Source organism: Ambystoma mexicanum, chromosome 4q (assembly GCF_040938575.1).
Source record: "Ambystoma mexicanum isolate Mex_15411 chromosome 4q, UKY_AmexF1_1, whole genome shotgun sequence".
Taxonomy (NCBI): Eukaryota; Metazoa; Chordata; class Amphibia; order Caudata; family Ambystomatidae; genus Ambystoma; species Ambystoma mexicanum.
In genome coordinates, this window is record NC_090928.1 from 1,090,015,386 (window position 1) to 1,090,033,771 (window position 18,386).

Below are 18,386 nucleotides of genomic sequence, written 5' to 3' on the forward strand. Positions count from 1 at the left end.
TGACTGAGGGGAAATATAAGTAAGTGGTTGGCAACAACTTATAAAGGTAGGGAGAGGATAAGGTTTGCTTTCACAAGGGAAAGTGGGTACCATGTCTCAGCTGCAGACACCCTCTCCCAAATCCCCAAGAACCCTCCACCCAGCTGATACTCCTTCGCATTGCCACCCCCAGAATCAGGATCCAAGAAAGATGGGCTTTCCCTGGCCACCTGAGAAGAGGATTCAAGGGGAATAGGTGTGAGGATGCCTTCAGGTTTCTCACAGAAGTCAGTAGGGATACCCAACACGCCAGTTATGCATTCAGTAACCAAACCTCTCGCGTTAGAAACTATTCTGACACAAATGCAATCCTCCAAAACCCCTCAGTCCCAGTCAATGTGTTGGGCTGAGACCTTTTATTCAAACTGAAGTGTGCTTTATATTTCACCCCAGAAAAGGATTCCTGAATGAAAGGAGAGTGGTCCAATGATTTGAAAGCATTAGTTAACTCTGACAGCTTCTCTGTGGTGAACACATCACAATAAGGTAGGATATACTCACACTGCCAAACCTGTTAGGACAAATGCAGAACCTTTTAGGAAGCTGTCACGCATTCGGCAGTACCCATTGAAGCAGGAAAAGCATCAACCTCCCCAAAAATTAAGTCACTTCTGAATCAAGGTATAATCGTCCCAATTACTAGCCAATGCAACACCCCAATATTGTCTGTGAAAAAGCCAGGGAAACCAACATTCTGTTTTTTCGAAGACCTTAGAGCTGTTAATGTGGTGGTAGTACCTTAATTTTCAGTTGTGCCAAACCTGTTTACAATACCGTCATGTATCGCTCCCAAAGCTACCCACTTTACAGTAGTGGATTTGTGCCTTGCATTTTCCTGCATCCCACATAAGTATAGTCCATATTTGTTTGCATTTTCATGCAGAGGAAACCAGTACACCTAGACCAGGTTGCCCCAGGGGCGCACTGAGTCACCTGCCCTCTTCTCCCAGAAATTGAAAAAAGAGTTGCATGACATAGGCCTTGGTAAGTCTGGCTTGGTTCAGTAAGTGGAAGACCTACTGATAGCTTCACCATCTTATGAGATATGCAAGCAGGACACACAAGTATTGCTGACTGCACTAGCAGATAAAGGCCCTAAGACATATGAATAGAAATTACGAATGCGCTGGCAAAGAGTACAGTACATGGGTTATGATGTTACGGAGGATCCACAATTGATAGTTGCCTCCCGGAAGAAGGCAGTTTGCAAGACCCCAAAGCCCCAAACTGCCACTCAGAAAAGCATTTTAGGCATGGTAGGGTATTGCCAGTAGTGGATTCTAAGATATGCAGAGATTGCTATGCCCCTATAGCAGTACACCCATGTTAATACTGTAGAGGCACTGCAGTGGACTCTAGTAGCTGAGGAAGCTCTTTTATAAAGAAATGAACAGTTTATCGAGTGCTTCTGCATTGATTCTCCCAGATTACAAGAACGGATTTACACTATTCCTTTGGGAAGGAAGCATAGCTTGGTGGCAACGTATTCATCTTAGAAGCAAGACAACGCAGCACAACACAGGTCCGAATCTGGATCCTGCAATTAGAAACCACGCGCTGGTATTAAACACGTTCTAAAAGAACAGTTAGATATAATTGTACTGTCACAAGAGCACTGCTTTTGTTTTGGCATTCACCATAAGCCTTTGACTTTTTATAGTGAAGAATTAGACCCAGTTGCTGCTGGAATGCTGCCTTGCCTGTGATCATTTGCGGCAGCTGACCTTTCAATGGAACAATGTGAGAATATTGTGTTGGGATCTCTCTTAGACATTGCATTCTCTCACTCAGTTGTTTCTCTCTTGCTCAAAACGAAAACCCAGCATATGTCTGTATCTTGGGCTAGCAAATATGAAATTCTCCTCCAGTGAACCTAGCATCTCTGCTCTCCACTTGCCAGGATGACGAACCGCATGAGACCCAACCCCACAATTATGTTACTACTACAGATTTCTTATTGACACCCCAAACAGATTTTCAACCGATGTTTCGCTCCCCGAGGCAGATCTGATTAACTTCATGGATGCATCTTGTTATCAAGAGCAAAATAGGAATTTGTTTGCAGTATATACAGTATGTGAGGCTGGGGAGGTGATGGAGAGTGGGAAGTTACTTCCACATAGATCAGAGCTGATGGTACTCACTAGGGCATACAGACTAGCTGCTCAACAGTCTGGTAACATTAATACACGATGTATACCTTGGGGGGAGCCCAAGAGTTTGGTCAACTCTGGAAACGGATGGGATTCTTGACCTTGACAGGATCCCCCGTTAGGAACAGCTGGTATGCAAAGGCACTCCTAGATGCCATTATGCTTCCTGAAAACATATGCATAGTCAAATGTGCCTCATCAGCCTTTAGATGACTACATTAGCTGTGACAATGACTTTGCAGACAGGCCAGCAAAATGGGTCTCTGTTTCTGATTCGGAGGATGAATACGTTAACCCTGTTAAGTTCTGTTCCGACCCCTTCCCATTTAACACCCAGGAAGAATTGGGACAAGTGCAAGAAAATGTCTCCTCCAGTGAAAAAGATAGCTGGAGCAGAAAGTTCTGTCGATTACACAAAGATTCTCTGTGCAGAGATAACCAAGGCTGGTTAGTGGGACCGAAAATGTTATTATCAGACCTTGTCAGGGTGTACTATGGCCCAGCTCAGGTAGGAAAGGAAATAATTATTGCCATTTAAGAAGTCCTGGTTCACCCCGGAGTTCTCCACAATGTATCTATAGTATTGTAAGTGTTGCATCATCTACCTCTGGAATAATCTGGGAAAAACCATTCCTGCCACCCAATGGGACACCCTTCCCCTTATGACTCTTTTGTAGGTCTTCAGATTGACTTTCTTCATCTTGCGTGTTACACTAATTGACAATATCTCCTTGTGATTCTGAATGTGTTTTCCTGGGTGAGTTGAGGTGTACCCCTGTCAAAAGGCTTATGCTGTAACAGTGGTTAAGATATTCGTCCAAGAGTTTGTGCCCAGGTTTAGTGTATCTGTTACCATGAACACTCACCAGGGGTCGCATTTTGTAAATTAAGTGGTGAAAACACTCCTGACAGCTCTGTGCAATATTTGTTACATTCCCCACACTATCTTCAGTCTGAAAGGGTGGTAGAGAGAATGAATGGTGTAATCAAAAATAAATTTGTAAAGGTATGTCAATAGACTGGGTTAAAGAGGCCTGACACCCTTCCCCTTGTTTTGTTCAGTATGCAAAGCACTTCTGGAAGACAAACAAGAAATTCCAGGTGGAAGCCCTCACAGAAGACCATGCCAACCTCTACCGCAAATGGACCAACTGAACACCCCCAACTGAACTGTGACTCTCTACTGGAAGCCTTCAATGCCAACCTCTCAGCTGCCATTGATCAGCATGTGCATCTGAAACAATGCACCTACAAACCGAAATCCTCTGAACCCTGGTACAAGCAAGAACTCAACCTCAGCAAAAGAGTCATCAGGAAACGATAGAAAACCTGGCGCTGCTCAGGACGGCATCTGACCTGGTGCTCCTCAAGGGATGCAGAGCAAACCGCAGATATATATTCAACACAGCCAAGGCCTCCTACTATCAGGAAACCATAGCAGAAGCAGGCAACAAAAGCAGAGCCGTCTTCAATGCGATCAAGCACTGCAACCCACTACCCTACCCTACCCTGCCACACTACACTCCATCGAAAAGAAAATCCACAACCATCGACACCTTCTTCATCCACAAAATTAGCAAGATTCGTCTGCACATAGACACCAGCTCTGCATCTACAGGCCCACCTCATGTCGCTCCTCGCAAAACCTCCACACCCTGGACAACATTCAAGACACACTCTACAGAGGAATTGGTAGAAACCCTGGCCACCCTCAAAGCCATATCATATACAGGCGACATCCTCCCAGCATCCATCCTTAAGACATTTCCCACAGAAGTGCTCCTTCCCTACCTGGAGATCATCCACAGCTGCCTCCTAACTGAAGGCACCTTCCCATTGACCTTAAAGGCAGGACAAATACTCCCTCTACTAAAGAAACCCACGCTGGATCCCGACAACCCGGGTAACTATCACCCAACCCCCCTCTTTCCCTTGTAAGGAATTCATGGTGGCAACAGCAAAGACAGACACAAGTGGTCACCGTTCTAGGGTGTTTATTAAATTGTGTAATGGGCGAGAAAAACACCTAATCTAAACCTAAATCTAAGATGGGACAAGCTACGACCATCCAATAATAATAAGGCAGTCCTAGTGGCATCATGTCAAATAAAAAGGGCCAATACAAAAAAATAAACTATTACCAATCCTTACAACTAAGTTACAAAGTAGTGTGGGATAATGTTCTCGAGAAAAGAAAAACGTGTTCACCAAATAAGTCAGGATGGTATGGTTGGGTCTTCCTTACCCATGTTTTTGGCAGGGGACTAGGCAGGACCTTTGAGCACAGCACACTCCTGGGCCTCGCCATCGCGAGGTTACAGTTCCTTTCAACGATGCCGGGACCTTCAGTGGCCAAGTCTCTTGCCTACAAAAGTCTCTTCCCTTAGAAGGCTGGCTGTATTAAAATAACAAACTTAAAAAAATGTCTTTCATAATCTGTCACGTTGGACGGTTGCTCCTCGCCCCTTGGATCCCCCCTTAGTCGGGCTCTGATCCTTCTTGTTACGTTAGCTGCCTCAATCGGGTTCACTATGGCATTTCACTCAAAAACGTATTCTTCAACAGTCTCAATGACCTCTTAACCAATTATGCATTGTGGACTTCCCTCAGCCGGGTTCACAATGTTCATAGGTGTTCTAACACTATGCAGGGATTCACTTTCCTTGGTTTTTCCAGCCCCCAGTCAGGGTTCTCTTAAGTCCCAGTCAGGCTTTTCTCAAGCCCACAGTCAGGCTTTTTCCTAGCCCCCAGTCAGGCTTCACATATTAATCACTTTTCTCCAATTTGTCGAAGACTTTAGAGTACATGAGGGATTTTGCTCGATCCTCATAGGACCACTTTGGCACTTTTCACTGGCCTCTCCTACTGCCTCTGGGCTCTCGTAGCTTCAACAAAACAACATAACCCGAAAAAGGCTTCAGTCTGAGCCCTTCGAATGAGCTTCCCGGCGACGCAGTACCCCTCTGCTTCTGAACCTTTTTCTGATAAATCTTTAAGGTTCAATTATACAAGTTCTTTGTTCAACAAGGTTGCCGCCTGCAACCTTGGGTCCAGCACAGTTGGATTACTATCAGTCTTCTCTGACTCACTGGCTGTGCTGAACTGTTGGAGTTTCTTGTCTCAGGAGTCAAGGATGGCACCATGGCGGCAAGTGCTTCTTCCCGCTTTGGTGATCAGAGTGGGAAGGCCCTGTGTGCCGTTGACACCTGTGACACCACAGGCCAGCTGGACCTTCAGTCTCATGAATTTCCTTTCGGAGGCTTTGCAGGTCTGAGTTGAAAAGGGCAAGGGCAACTCCCTCCTCGTCGTCTCTTCAGGTCTCGCCACCTTTCTCCTCCGTTTGAACTGCCAGTTCGGTGTAGCTGTATCGTCATGTGTTCAGCCTTGCTCAAAGTGCGCTTTTGTGCTCTGACTTTTATCCCTGTAGTGAAGGGAAAGGACCGTCAGATGTGCGTAGTTATTGTCACGTAAACGGCTCAGGTGTCAGTCCATTGTCCGTCACGGTGTAGGAAAGTGTTCATGTTGGAAAGAGGATGGGAGGGAGCAGAGCTTCTGAATATCCTACAGGGTAGGATGGGGAAAAGATGTTATAGGGAAAGGGGTACCGCATCTCACCCTTCGTCCCACTTTTACTCTCAGAGAACCACTCATCCAGTTGATCCTCCCGCACTGGTCCACCCCCAGGAAATGGATCCAATAGTGATGGCCGTGTCCTGCCCAACTGGATGACAGGTCCCTGTGGATTAGTGAGTAAGACACCTTCAAGTTTCTCACACCTTCCTATGTACGATCAGGAAAGCAGTAGCCGTGCAACTGCAGCAACACATCGACACTAACAATCTCCTCCAAACCTACCAATCTGGGTTCAGACCCAGATGCAGCACTGAGACGGCAACCATACAGGGGGTCGGCAACGCCCTCAACATCCTTGACAACTTCCACCCCTGCCTCCTTGTTCTACTCGACCTCTTGGATGCTTTTGACACAGTACACCAGGTGGCGCTCATGGACACCCTACATCGATGCATGGGGATCAGCAACCTTGTCCTACGCTGGTTCAAGTCCTACCTCACCCACCACCAGCAGTTTTTTCAGATTTTATTTATTTATTGTTCGCTTGTTAGGCGCTTATACAGTAACTAAATTCTGTTTTAGAGCACCCACAGGGCAACAGGAAGGGGACAAGCGGATGAGAAACATTCAAGTACATAAAAAATATAAATACAGCAGGGGACGGAGGGTAAAGACGAACCGATTATGGCTTGAGAGTGTTCAGAACGTGCAAGTGCAGAAGGGCGGGGGAATGGTGTAGGTGCTGGGGTGCTCATGGGTGAGCAACAGGTGAAGTGCAATGTATGGTAACTGTAAGCCTCCAGGGTGGAGTGTGTGCCGAGGCAAGCGCTGAAGATGGACAGAAGGTGGGGGCGATTTTGGTGTGGGGGTGGGTCAGGGCCCAGAGGATGCATAAGGGCCCTGGACACCAATCGAGCAACTGTGAGATTAGCAGAGGTGGGGGGGAGACTCCTAGATCCCTAATTCTACCTGTCGCCTATGGAGCCCCGCATTGTTCCATCATCTCCCCAGTGATCTTCAATCTATGCATGGAAACGCAGGGATCCCTCCTAGCCACACACAACATCCACCAATATGCCAACAACATCGCTTTACCTCAAGATCGACTTCATCAAGGACATCCACCGGCTCAAAACTTGAGACTCGCTGATGCAGTCTTGAACGCCCAGTGCATCCTTGTAGCTCAACCCCTCCGAGACCCAATTCTCACTACTCACGACACCGAACACCCAGACATACAGACTGAACACCCAGACATACAGACCTGGCTATCAACGAGGAACCCCGAGGGCCTCCCACCGAGCTCACCTTCTGCCCCAAGTCCCTCGGGTTCAACATCGGTAAACACTTCTCCTTCAAGGCACACATGGCTAAGAAAACTTGGACAGCTTGGTACCAGCTCTCACTTCTGCGGAAGGTCAAGCCCTTCCTCCCCCGGGACAGCTTTAGATGCACTGTTCAAGCACTGGTCCTATTCCACCTGGATGTGGGCAATGCCCTCCTCGAAGGCTTCCTGTCAACATCCTTTGTACCACTGAGAAGTCTCCTACACACGGCTGCATGCTTACACAGATATGACCACATCACCCCGGCCCTCATCGACCTGCACTGCTCCCACTGCATTCACAAATCACTTTCAAGTTTTGCTGCAACATCTATAAGGAGTCGCCCTCATGTCACCCAGCTACCTTGCATAGAAACTCTGCATCTCCGGCAGACCGCGTACCACCAGAACCAGGACACATGCAGACTTGAAATCCACAACTGCAAAAAGGAAAGGACCAGAAAACAAGCTTTCTCTGCCTACGCCCCAAGATTATAGAACCTCCTCCCTGTCTGCATCGGACTTGGCCCCTGCTCTTACAATTCAGAAGGACCCAAGACCCACCTCTTCAAGGAATCTCTCCTCAACACCTAAGCCATCACCCCACCCACTGTGCAACCTAACTCGCCAGATGCCATCCGCCTCTCTCCTCCCTGCTACCCTGTACAGCTGTACCCCTCCTCTGTTCCCTCTGTATCCTACCCCTGTTGTATACCTGTTCTGTTGTTACCTCTGGAAAATGCTCCATTGTGCATCTGTACTGTTGTATACGTATATGAAGTGCTCCATTGCTTCTCAAATCTAGTCCCGCGCTCAATAAATACCACAATAATTATAAAAAAAATCAACCAGGGCTCAGCCCTTACGAAATAAGGGTGGCCCATGAGGCTCCCTTCATCTCCACCACTAAGATCTGTCAGTCTGCACTTAACTGATGGCAAACTATTGGGGTATTGAAGTTCTTCATTTCTTCTGTTCGTTTTATTCATAACCAGGTCAAGGCAGTTCTGCAGTACGATACCACTTTCTGCAGCCAGGTGATTTTGTACTGTTGACGATACACCAGATGAAGTCGGCTTTGGCTGCATGCTGGAATGAGCCACATCACGTTTTTGTTGCTCTCAAACTCTGCTGTTAAGGTACAGGGGCGCACACGTGGCTCCATGTGATCTACTGCAAGCGGGCTGCAGCACCAATCGCTGGAAAGCTTGGAAAGCTATAAGGTCTGTTTTATGCGTTTGTTATATTGGTTTCTATCCTGGTCTAATTTTTTTTAATTTTTTTAAGTTTAATGATTTTGATTAAGTTGATAAAACATATCATACAGAACTGCTGAACAGTCATTGTCATTTCACATGAAAACTTGTCACATAACTATTGCATAACCATATCAACATCATCAGCCCTCGTGAACCCAAGAGGGTGATTAATGGAAGGGCAAGCAACCCTTAGCAGGACTATACACTACAGCCCATGTCCCTTTAAAAAAAAACGTGATTAAATAATAGCCGACTTCCTCTGTGTTTTATTTCCAGACCCATGGACTGCGAAACTATAGAAAATAATCCTGATGTCGTCCTGGTGACGCGAGAAAATTAATGACTTATACAATTTTATAACAGTAATGAGCATAACGAAAGAGAGTGTAGGGAGTGAACAGATACGTTGCGGCATGATTGAATCCTTCCTTCATGTACAAGGGAAAGTATGAGTGTGGAGTGGGAAGCGGACCTGTTCAAGAATTACCTGAAATACTGATCACACTCTGCTGTCAAATTTAGCAAATTTAAAAAAGAGGTGGAAGGTAAAAAGGGCACATGCCCGTGCCTTCTCTCTCTCTCTCTCTCTCTCTCTCTCTCTCTCTCTCTCTCTCTCTCTCTCTCTCTCTCTCTCTCTCTCTCTCTCTCTCTCTCTCTCTCTCTCTCTCTCTCTCTCTCTCTCTCACACATACATTTTGCCTATAAGATTCATCATAACCTAACTGTCAGTAGTGTTTCACATATAGAATCAGACAAAACGAAACATTTCACAAACGTAAAGAAGTATGTATTGTCAACCCCATGCCCCAAATTGGTAACACCCCACCCTCTCCAGCTGGAATATTAGAATATATTGCTAGATCCTTATTGTTTTCCAAATTTACCAACCCTGCTGATTTTTAGTAATGCAACCACAATTATAAATGGATATACAGGGATACCCATACGTACAAAAAGACAAGCTCGTAGGCAAAAATATTATGCATATAGTGGACTTGGTTTAGATGCTATAGAAGATGTAGTTCACCCTGAACTGTCTAACAGTTGGTACACTGATATGAGTGTGGTGGGAAGAAATGGAGTCGATGGAATTTATTTGTGTTCATTGATACTGCATGCGTCAGGGGCACCCAAGGTCCTATTGCCACAGGAAATACCAATTCTAGAGGCACAGTGCCTAGTACATCTTGCGCTGTGTAGGCCCAGAGGCACTTTCCAAGCACACAGTGTAAGACTCAAGTGGTGGGTGCAGATAGCCTGAAATGTAACAATGCAAAAAGCAATCAATGCCTAAATATACGCTTTTTGATAATAGAAGGACTAAAATACTTGAATAACAAATGGCAAGAAACAACAGTGAGCTGCATGGCAGAGGGCCTCATGGGATACTAAGAAGGGGTTCTGGCAAGGGTGGAAGATGCATGTACAGTTGAGCCTCTCCTGGGGGCCATCCGCCCAAGAAGGTCAATGGCTGTGTTTGTGCCGGTAGAGGGACTCCCAGAACGCCCCCTTGTTTTGCATGTACACAATACTGGACTGAACATATCAGATAACTAACATGGATTGAAGCAATGGAGAAACTAGTAAAAGTGAACAGAGAAGAAACTTATGAACTTTCCATTCACAGCGCTGGAACGATGCACCAGGGGAATCCAGACGTGGACCCCTTGCTCACTGTTCTTAGAGAGGCAAAGCTCCACATCACTGATGAGGCCCGATTAGGCCAAAACATGTGTCTGGGTTTGCTGTTGGTACTCTTGTTCAGAGGAGAATTGCCTAGAATTTCGGTGCTGGACTGCCCCTAGGCAGGACAAAGACTGATATGCAGGACTATTTCTCCTCTGTGAGCTAAAGACTTGGTTGAGACTCTCCCGGGGGCCATCCACCCCAGAACAGGTCAATGGGCTGAGTTTGTGCCGGTAGAGGGACTCCCAGAACGCCCCCTTGTTTTGCATGTACACAATACTGGACTGAACATATCAGATAACTAACATGGATTGAAGCAATGGAGAAACTAGTAAAAGTGAACAGAGAAGAAACTTATGAACTTTCCATTCACAGCGCTGGAACGATACTTGTAGGATCCAATGAACATTGCAACAAAACTCTAGTCGTTCCTGATCTTACGGAAGCACCACGGCAGTGATGGATTACTACTGGTGTGTGGCCAACAAGCGTACTTGCACCTCGCACTATCATGGAGGGGCTATTGTCGCTGGCCACACTGCCTTCAGCCCTTCTGGTAATCCCAGAAGTACACTTGCAAGGTGGCCAACAGAAGCTTTTGTCGCCCTACCCCCTTGCCAACTCATGAAGAAGAAAAGCACCTTGCCAACACCACAGGTTTGCATCCTCCCTAAAAAAGAAGAAGAGGTCAAACTGCCTGTCCCAGGACTCGCAACCCTGCTCAGTGAAATAATAGACAAATAGCGGCTCTTCCGCAAAGCAGAGACTTTTTTTGCCTCATTGTTGCTGTCCGGGGTACAAGCTGCGGCCAAAGCAAAATGGTTGCTGGCAACTAATACAACACGCAAACGACACCGAACAAGGATTCAACTTCATAAAAGCGGAATTCCAGGCCCTAAGACTGATGCCGATGTAGAATAGGTACATCCTGGACATGATCACTACCGTGGAAGGGAGGCAGTGTGAAAAAATGGGAGATTCTTGCAGCACATTCATGTTTCCCGAAGATGCTGAAAATGGCTCATATCATAGAGGCGGTACACAACTTGGAAGTACGTATGAAGGAGGAAGCTGGCATACAGAATGAGGACTCGTTTGATCTGGCTTTTTCTTGGGCTCCATCCTGGATGGGGCGATAGTGTAGATGCTGGTACCTCTCATCGTTTTTATTTTGGTCCTTTTTTGCACATGCCATATGGGACTCTGATGTTGTGCAAAAGCAGTGCCAAATAGCGCAATGATGATGGTCTCGATTGGGGTAGCGCCCAAAGTATCCTGTGGTACCACAGAAAGCGGTATCCAGACAGATGACCCCAAGAAAACCTGTATGGTTGAGATTTATCACCCCTTACATCCCTCTGGCACTCTCACCAAACCCCCACACGACCTTGAGATCTACACCGAACACTGGGTTGACTTAGCTGGGAATGGAGGTTGCATTTACATGACGTGTACCTCTGAAGAATACGCCCTGTCTGGAGAAAGCTTGCGGGATGTGTGCAAAGTATGGGTCACAATTACAGGCTCGCCCCCATATTTAGAAGCTAGAAGATTAGATGAAGAGAAATCCAGTAGAAATGCTGATGAATGGGCCCCTGGGGACACCTATTGGGGAGTTTGTTACTGTAGAAGTAACGAAAAAGGGGAATGTTGGGAAGGAGACGGGGTCATTCCACCCACACTAGGCGATACCAAATAAGACACAAAAGTTAGAAGACAGATCCAGGGAGAAGGGGGGAGGAGGGAGCACACAAAGGGGTGGGGGGTGAATGATCACTGTAGTGCATGTGCTAGAAGCCATAGAAGAGACAGAAATGCGAACGCCATTTTGAACAAATGGCAGCCATTCCAGAATGTAGGCCAAAGCGTGGCGAACAGTATTAGGTGCTTGAATATTAGGTCCCTCGTATTGGCGCGAACAACACCCCCACCCGGCCCATGAAAATCCTCCATTGTACCAAATAGTCTGTTGCACACAGGAAATAATGCATCCTGCAAGGTCATGGGAAGGGAGCAGCGTGCCTCTTGGCAGTATCATCCCACGAGACAGATAGCAAGGCCTATGCCCCCAATGATCCTGGCACGAGAAATGGGTTTTGCAATGCTTTTATCCTGGCCATAAAACCTGATCATAAAACCTTTACACCCCTCGATTAATCACCAAGATCGGAAGGCAAGGCTATCACGCCTTCAGAATTGGGTCACGTGAATTGTGCAGCGAGGTGCAGGGTAGCGACTAAATGATAGCACAACACTAAAGTAGAGGACCTTGGGAGTTGCTGAGCTGCCTCGGAAGGATTGAAGCATGCAAGTTAGTGTGACCTCAACTTTTTTACAGCCCATTGACATGTTTGCCAGGTGTTTCAAACAATGGTAAGATAACAGTGCATAACAATAGCCAATTAGTGTTAAACCAGCATCACCACGGATAACGAGCCCAGCAGCACCCACGTGGATGGAGATACAGATGGACCAATGGTCTGGCATCCCATATGGAGCAGACCACCAATTGGCATGGTGCAATTGTACTGTATAGTATGACTTCATGAGTGACGCTGTCTGTAGTTATAAGGTACAAAAAAGGTAGCAGGCTCCCCTCTCTAGAAAGAACATGACAAGATAACCTGTTCTGTGTTTTTTCCCCACTTTGAGAGTCCGCAGCCATCGCTTTTTGCTCACTGTACTTTTCACAAAAGAGGAATATACATTTGCATATCAGTCTTTGTCCCGCCAATAAGGGCAGACCAGCACCGAAATGACAGGCAAACCTCCTTTGAAAAAGAGTACCGACAGCAACCCCAGACACGTGTTTCAGCCTTGCTGGGCCTCATCAGTGAGGTGGAGCTGTGCCACAGTGAGCAAGGGGTCCACGTCTGGGTTACCCCGGGTAACTTAGGGTGACCAACCCAAGTTCCTTGCAAAAATACAAAAACGGTAGCAGGCGCCCCTCTCTAGAAAGAACATGACAAGATAACCTGTTCTGTGTTTTTTCCCCACTTTCAGAGTCTACAGCCATCACGTTTTGCTCACTGTACTTTTCACAAAGGAGGAATATTCATTTGCATATCAGTCTTTGTCCATGGTGCAGTTGCAGGAATCCCAAATAAATCTATATAGCGAAAGGGTGGAACCTGAACCAGGATGGGACATTAGAGAGGTAGTCAGGCAGTCCTATCACAAGGCTTCCACTCTCATACAGTTAGAAACAAATGGGGTAGGGGGCTCCGCACCCCCAATGATGTCATTGGAGCAATATACTCAAAGGTGTGTCAGACAGTTATCATAATATACAGAAGGACTGACATCTGGTCCCATCTCTCCATATCCACCTTCTTTGTTGCACACCCTTTCCCCCCATTTTACACAGCATGGGAAGGGAGTGAGCGCAGTATATATTTTCTAGCTATATGGGGCTATGTGTTGCTGTGATTTGATAGCTTACTCCAGTTAGACACCACACACCACCTAACATCGATCAGTCATTCACATCCCTCCCCAAGCTGCCAAGCAGGTGTGGCTCTTGGAGGATCGAGATTATCCTTTATCCCTAACCACTCTTCCCCATATGTGTTCCTCATTCACTTTTAAATGGCCAACTGTTGGTTTTGCCACCTGTGTCAGGTGGCTAGGGAGCCTGAGGTTATTCTCCTGGTACAATGGGATGGACACTTAAAACTTTTGCCACCCACTGTTAATTATATGTGATGTGAAACATTTTAAACTGTATGCGTTTAAAAGGTGTTGGTCCATGTGGTTGATGGCAGCTTCCAAAGGAGGTGGGCACTGAAATGGGATTTCTGCAAGATTTTCTGAAGTTGCTTGCTTGCAATGTACCTGTGATGACTAGAAATCCATATGAAACGTATGCATGTTTGATAGTCCCACACTCTGTGAACTCTGGGGAACAGCTTTCTCACTAACTTATTGAAAACCGTCATTTTGGTAGGAAAAGGCTAAGTTCTGCGAATTCCAGATAGCCCATCTGCAAGAGGCAGGACTGCAGGTCACCCATACCAGAGTTTGTGACGAAATACAAAATGTACGTTTTTCTCTCCATTTCTCCTAGATCGTGCGGTAGATGCCTTCTTCCAAAAAGGCTACTCCAAATCAGCAATTTAGAAATGCTATTTTTAAATCTTTGGCTGGTGCTATGGCTGCTTTTGTACTTGTCTGCACCCCAAACCCATAGTAGCTCTATAAGTCTTGTATTCCCAAACTCTGCAGATACGAGGTGCAACTTTCTCAGAGAAATATTTTTAAAGGCTTACATGTAAAAACATTTCAAATGTACATGTTGTCTGTGGTATGAGCATGAACATAGTCTCTCACTTTCTCCCTCAAACACACACACTATCTCTCACAAACCCCCTTTTCTCTACTCTCAACTGAAATAGTACCACACTCTAAGCCAATACCTTACCTTCACACTCTCTCTAAACTTTATTCTCCCCCACCTCCTGCTCCACCTGGTGCATGCTCCTCAGTGGTCTCTTAGTCCACCTGCGCTCTTCCTGACCTCACCAAAAATCCTTTCGCCCACTTCTGCACTTGCTGGCTTTTTTGTAGTCTAGCCTTACCTATTGGGGATTTCCTCAGAGCTCCCATTGGCTCTCCATGTGAAAAAGCTCCCCTTGGCCATTCCCTTGTTCAGCTGCTCCCCTGGTGTAGTTTTGGGACTTCCTCCTGGAAGCCTTTATGTAGGCTTTCAGCCACTCCCTCTTTTCGGTCTGCATTTGTGTGGAGGCAGCTGTGTGAGGTGCTCCATGTTCTGTTCCATCCATGCTCTTCTGGCCAAGCAGTGACTCCTCTGCCCCCATCATGCTGCTCCGTTTCAGTTCATACCAGTCTCCGAGGATTATGTCAAATCCTTACTGGCTACACTGAAACCTACCAATGATGTACTTGTTCCAATGCTGGCATGCACTCTGAGGCGATTGGCTCCAGAGATTGCCCCTTTTATGACACAATTCATAATTAAATATAAATAAATCTCTTCTAGTCTAGTGGCCATAAGCTGAAAAAAGCCATTGTCACGCCACTCTTGAAAAAGCTGAACCTAGACCCAGCCATCCTTCAGAATTACTGGCCGGTAAGCGGTCTTCCATGGCCTGGGAAAATTCTATAGAAGGTGGGTTACGTGCCAATTTCAGGCTTCTGTGAAGAGGGAATAACTGCTATATTCCTTTCAATCCTTATTTCGGCCAAAGTTTGTCGCTGGGGCAGCTCTGTTGGCTATACAGGATGATCTCTTAAGGGTCGTGGATGGATGCGAGTTTTCACTTTTGGTGATGTTGGACCTATTGTTAAAGACTCCAATCAAGCATTCCCACTAGGTCAGTGCCTTGTCTGGGATTGCTCAAGGGAAGCCCTTATTTATATATTTTTATGACAAGTTATAATCTGGATGATGAACCCTTGTATCACGCCCCTCTCTGAGAATCCCCCTGACCCCACTGAGCCAAGAAGTAGGTTTGTTTTGCAAATTGAAAAGGTTTATTTGAAAAATTAAACAATAGATATATATCACACTTTTATAATAAATTAATATTTGATATCAAACTTAGACATATGACAGTGATCAACAATGGATGATGTTATACTAGCACACTGGTTTAATTACTTAGGAGTCGTATAGAGGATAAGATGGCTGAGTGCTTTATATGGTACAAGGAAATGCAAGGTGGAAAAGAAGCAACACAGGAATAAACTTGATATGATTTCAGCAAAAGGTAATAGAATCACTTTTCCCCTTTTGGCGACTCACCCCCCCCCATGCAATAGAAGATGGAAGGGAGAGCACACGGTTCTCAGGAATACAATCACAGTACAATACGAATTCAGTTCCCCCCCCTAGCAAGCTTAGCGAAAAACAGGTATGATTTTAAACACAGGCAAACTCCTTTTAAAGGTGGTGGCAATAAAGTGAAAAATATACTCAAATTGCTTTTAATTCCCTATAGGAGGTTCAGGGTGAGTGAGAGATACTTTAAATCAGTTCAGGCCAGCCCTATCAATGGTTCAGGGAAGGTTACATGGTTGAAAACGGAATTCCGTAATGGAAGCAAAAAACAAATGTTTTTACACGTGGCTGGAATGAAGCAAAATGTCAAATCGCGGCAATTTAGTCGCGTGCGTCGAGCGCAATTACGGAGGAAGTATAAGGAGCTTGTTGGAAAGCCTAGATTCTTAGCTTTAAAATAAAAGTTAAATCACGCTTCTATCACAAACGGTTCAAGAGATACGGACGATTTTGGGATGGTAGTTTTTCAGAAATGAAATTTTAAAGTTTCAAAATGACAGATGACAGTTTTGCAGCTTTGAATCAAAAGAAGGGACACGATTTCTATGATGCAGTTCTCAATAGGTTAAAATTGTTTGAATTAGATTATTTTAAACTAAGAGATTGGGTTTTGCACAGTTCTGGCTGAGTACTCACACTATATTTTGGACAGGAATGCGACTTCGTCACGGATCGGGTCAGGATTGGCTGCGGTTCTCTCGCCACTTGGTACTGGTTCTCTGGTTCTGTTCACAGCGATCTGGGTCAGCTCTCAGCACTGCACAGTTCTGGTCTCTCTGGATCTTTGGTCTCTCTGGATCTCTGGAGATTGATGGGTTTGAAGTCTGGAGTCTCCCGGCAAAGCGTCCCGCAAGAAAGTGGAACGTGAATGTCTCTAACTGTCCTGCACAGTCTCCTTTTATGTTTTTAGAAAGTGAGTGGGTCGGCTCATTCTGCATGCCCAACCCTCTCAACTTATCATTGGCCAGTTCCTCCTCTCTCCCTTGATTGGGGGAACTGAGTTGTGAGTCAGTGATGAGGTAGGTTTATGGTCAGAGGATCCTCCCCTTGTCAAATTGCACACAAATCTATTTCTGATCCAAATACATATTTCCCAGATACATAAGTGGTTGACATTACATGTACATATTACAGATTACGTATGGTACATTCTGTTCCAACTCTGATGTTTCTAAGAGCTTGCATTCAAAAATGACAACTTATTTTCGTTTTTAGTTGGTTTACTGATATCGGACGTTTACCAAAAATGGCACGCATGTACACCGCCTTTCTACCCATATTCCAGTAAATTTTAATTTTTCTAGCGTGAACCCCGTGTCTGCAATCTCCATAATTCATGGGGTTTTGCCTCAGAACATGGTACAGAGTTCTAACCTCTCTTAAAATGTGCACAGAAAAATAACAAGAATTATGATATTATTTATATAATTTTTACAAGTCTGCACTATAAATTATCCATCTTTTTAAAATTATGCTCTGGCCCCGAGGGGTGTGGTTTTCCAAAGCACATGGTGGAATTTCTGGTTTGTCCACTTCCCCCAAGCTCAGCTTGCTACAGATGCAGTGCCCTTCCCTGTTTCCTTCCAAGAGGAAGCCATTTACGACCCCCCTAATTTAACATTTGCCTGGGCCAAGGACAGTGCTTTTAGTTTCCTGCAGTCCCCAGGTGCCACTCCCCTAATTCAATCAGAGAGGTGTCATCTCCTTTTGGCAGGGGCAGCAGAATGCAGCCAGGCCTGGGAACACAGCTGCCCGATCAAGTTTCAACTCCTGTCGGGGGTAGTTGCCGGGCAGAATTCACTCTCTTCAAGCCAGGCTTCAGCCAAATGTCACTTTTGTTCAAACTTACAATTTTTACGCATGCAGCTAGAACGCTGATTCTAAGTTCAAAACGATGACATTTAACAGTTGCAAAACTATGTGACACTCAACAGTAGGTCACTCATTTATTTTAAACATTTAGATTTTAGTGGCTTTCAGTCCAATTTAACTTAGGCTGCTGACATCCACAGCTCAGCCAGTTTCATTATGAACATTATTTTAGGCTCTTTCTTTTCCCAGATTTTGTATGCACACAAGTCTTTCTGCCAAATGTCTGCTGGTGTTCATTGAGATTTTTGAATATCTTGCAATGTTTAAAATAGGCATTTTTAGCTTGCATTTCAAAGAAACAAAGGTGATTGCAAAGCGCTTTTTGAGCCAACTGGCACTGCTGTTTTTCCTTTGGCACACATTTCACCCATGGCACTCCTGGCCCATCACGCTCGCACTGGTGGGTGGCAGGTCAGGGGAACATTTTGCTGTGCGCAAAACTGCACGGTTCTCCAGGATTCTGGCGCAAATGTGGGCTTTCCCACCATCTTGGATTTTCTAAGCCCACAGCACCAAATGTTGTAGCATAATAACTTGAACGTGGGTCAAGACACCCAATACTATCCACGGCCTTTGATACGGTAGATCACATCCTGCTCAGCCGGTTGAAAGCGATAGGTGATGTCTCAGAGCAAGCATTTAAATTGTTTGCAACCTTTCTATCCCATCATCAGCAGCAG

At 45.6% G+C, this 18,386-nt stretch overlaps 1 protein-coding gene across 4 annotated transcripts in view; it reads left to right on the forward strand.

The window, feature by feature from the left end:
* Positions 1–18,386, forward strand: part of LCLAT1 (lysocardiolipin acyltransferase 1) — a 1,406,982-nt gene that overhangs the window by 12,351 nt on the left and 1,376,245 nt on the right. The window contains exon 1 of one of the 4 annotated variants that reach the window (XM_069608661.1): positions 8,109–8,312. The exons of the other annotated variants lie outside the window; for them this stretch is intronic. The gene's annotated coding sequence lies outside the window, so the exon portion shown is untranslated. Of the gene's footprint in view, positions 1–8,108; positions 8,313–18,386 lie in introns of those variants that run through there. 4 annotated transcript variants of the gene reach the window in all.